General features: G+C 41.8%; 1 long non-coding RNA gene across 1 annotated transcript; it reads left to right on the forward strand.

Annotated features, from left to right (window-relative positions):
• The first annotated feature begins 463 nt into the window (after positions 1-463).
• On the forward strand, positions 464-2,104 carry LOC136348008 (uncharacterized). The gene is made up of 3 exons (XR_010733568.1): positions 464-616; positions 771-1,739; positions 1,787-2,104. It is a non-coding gene; the product is annotated as an uncharacterized lncRNA (long non-coding RNA).
• The last annotated feature ends 1,338 nt before the right edge of the window (positions 2,105-3,442 follow it).

Here is a 3,442-nt window from a genome sequence, read left to right on the forward strand (position 1 = left end):
GAAAAGAGCAAGAGGAAGGGAAAAATTAAAATAAATTGACCAAGTATTCTTGACTGCTGTAGCTTCTGGGCCTAATAACAGTTTTCTAATGGATTATGCGGCAATTATACTTTTACATTCACGGGTTATTTATAGAAATTGCTTTAAGCCTTTTTTTACCAAAAGAGTTTCTCTTCTTTTTTGAACATTTTTTCCATTGCCCATTAGCGAGACCTGCAGATTGGAAGGCGTCGTTGGTGCGCACGCGTTTATGTGGGAACGAAATTGAACTAAATCATTTTGCAAAAGCACGAACGAACGGGATCGGCGGCGTGTCTCGATGATCGGACTCAATTTTCAACAATGCCACGTCAACAGCAAATACCCACGTGATTTTGCGAAAACTCGTCACGTGATGGCGAGGCTTTTCGCAAAGAGAGTTTTGGACACGACAAGCGATGACACTTCGGCCGTCAGTTTCAATGGCGCCCGGAGTCTTCTCCTGTAGTGCTCGCGAAAAATGTGAAATTCCGTGTGAAAATGTAAGGAAATTTTGGAAAAATTCACGCGGAGCTAATGGTTAATTTCGCAAAATATTAATGAGCGTTCGAGCAGAACTGTGCTCGGCTCGAAACGGGTAAATATCGCACTTTTAAAATTCAGTTTGGTTTGGTAATACCGGGAATGCGATATCCCACAGTGCGGTGCTTGTCCCTCCAGCACTGCCACCTATCGATACCTAATTAATTCTTTTATGTTCAAGAGACTTTTATTTTTTTTTAATGTTTCAGAATTTGGGGCGAAATTACATTTTGGATAAACGACGAAACTGGGTCGCTAGTCGTTCCAGAACAACATTTCCACAAATTTTTTAAAAATGTTCTGCCAACAGCCTGGTAACACGCCGTTTCCTGAAGTACCGCACATTTGAATTAAATGACTACAACTAACTGCAGCCTCACGTGCCCCTCTCGGACTACGCCACTGTGATCTTGGACAGGCAGCGAAAAGAGCATAAGTTTCGCAGTCAGCTGTGAGCGTGACTGTCTTCCGCGGCCCAAACGTGACGTCACAGGTGAATGACTTCTTACGTCACGATGGTTCAATGGCAAATCGCGACCCAGATCTGGCCTGGCTCTGGTTGCCTTCGACCATGATCCAACCAAGGTTTTAAGCGACTAAATTTTATTTTTATTTCTTCTTTGCACGCTTTTTCTGTCTGAAATTCTCTACAAAGTGCACGATTTTCGTTGCCGCTTTTTACGGATATATGTAAATGCCGATGATGAACTTGATACTTTCGTAATTATGTGAAGGTGTTTAAAGTTTCATGGGAAGTTTCTTCTGGTGGCCAGAAAAATATTAATCTTTGAGGTAACGTGATACGGGGGCGACGCATCAGGAAGTGTCGTTCTGTGCGGTTGATCAGCGATCAATTATCACCAATCCAGATACCGCTGCTGTCCGAAGTACTTGAGAAATTCTCGTTTATTGTCTGCCCCAAACGACTTCTCTGAAAAAAGGCAGCAGTGATATAATAGGATTAAAATATACAGAACTAAATGACAAATTACTCAGGGACAAGCCCTTCGCCTAAGAAACGGAGGAGCCTTACTCATTTCTGCAACAAAAGATTTTGGAGTTTCAATAGAAAAGTGGTATGCTACCTGTGTATATTAATATACAGGTTAATAGCTTTTGGAACGTAAGGGGCAGTTCAGCGAAAGGATTTGCACAAAGAACATCCTGCGATGGCAAAGGTTGAGCGAAGTTTCGAGAAATTCTGGCATTAACGTGATTCTTCTAGAAATTTGGGTTTTTCCACGTATGCAGGAGTGCATTAAGGTACGAGTGTCGCAAAACAGCTCATTGCCGTACTGGCGGAACTTGCGTGGAAAGAGAAGCGAAGCGACGGATTTCGCAACTCCACGGCTGCGACATGAGCTTCGTGAGTCGTGCGTCTGAGACAATTTTGTATTGATACAATAATTAAGATATTGTTGCGTTTGGGTCTAGCACTGAGACACGTCGGTGCACCCGACAAACGCCGACAGGCGCCATTTAATGTTATAAAATTGCGGTATTAAAATATTGCACTGTTATTGTACTGTTCGTTTCTGCGGCTTTTAAGGGGAAACGGATAATGTTTGCTTTGGCGCTATAGTAAAAAAAATAGTAAAACGGTATCGAAATGTTCCTCGTTTCGATACTGTTTTTGTGTCGTAACTGCGCGGTGCGGATATGCGCTGTCGCAGCAGGACAAGAAAATTCATGCTGCAAGTATATCAAGGAAATGCCTGACCCGTCAATGTAGGCTGTTTCAAGTTTTGGAGACACGTACCACCTAACCGCTTCTGCGAATACGGCCCGTTTTCCTTTCTAATTGGGCCCCAGAAACCGGTACCAATATTCGCGGCCAACGGTGATGAGTATTGCCGAAAAAATGTAAGCATTTTGGTATGCCACATAAAAGAATCCTATCATTAGCATGTCTTCCTTAACGACTTCGCTAAAACTCAGGCCTACATGACCTACTTGCATTGATGACCGTAATAATTAGCAACAACGATCTTTATTCCGCGTCCCTCGGGCCGTTTCCCCCTCTACAATGTATACATATATATTTTTTACTTTGTTGACCTCAAATATTCCATTATGCCATTATTTTTGTAGCGTAAAATAGTCCAGATCGATGCTTACATGTGCAATCTACAATGTAAATCGGCAAGTAGGATGCAGACTTCCTGCCAATCCAAATAAGCGTATAACACCCATATCGTCCGTCCAAGTGGGATTTATTGCAAAACATAGATAAAAATTGCCTTTAAGGTTCTTTATAGGTGAGCGAGGCGTTAATTACAATGTCTACTCCATTTGAATGAGATCAAATTCTACCATGCAAAAGTTTAAGTACCGGTCTGAGCATGTAGCAACATTCGACCAACCGAAAGAGAGTTTGTGTAAACGGTCGCTTATTAAAATAAATGGATTGTCCGAAACTTCTTGTTAAGCAAACAGGTACCCTTTTAAATACCGACCAATTTGAAACATCTCTTCAAAAGATTTGCTTTACTTTGACAAGTTGCTAAAGCAACAAATCACTCCTAAAGGATTAACCACTGTAACCGCACAATGACGACGTGACTGTGCCAAAATTATACCGAAAAGGATATTTATTGGTGGTCCTTTATACCCCCATTTAGGACATTTTGCTACCTTTGCGGTAGTCCGAAGGTAATGAAGATGTCGTAAAAGGATTGCTGTTGTTCCCCCTTTGTCAATATCACTTGACGAATGAGCTGTTTTTCTCGGGCGCTCTCTCTCTGCAATAAATTTTCGTTTAAAAGTAACGATGCATATTTCAATTAGCCGAAACACGTTCAACATGTCTGTCAGGTACATGCATGATCTTAAATGGGCGATTTCAACGCGCCCATAAAACATTTCGCACACTATCGCGATG

The sequence above is a fragment of the Euwallacea fornicatus genome, chromosome 30 (genome assembly GCF_040115645.1).
Source record: "Euwallacea fornicatus isolate EFF26 chromosome 30, ASM4011564v1, whole genome shotgun sequence".
NCBI classification, from domain to species: domain Eukaryota; kingdom Metazoa; phylum Arthropoda; class Insecta; order Coleoptera; family Curculionidae; genus Euwallacea; species Euwallacea fornicatus.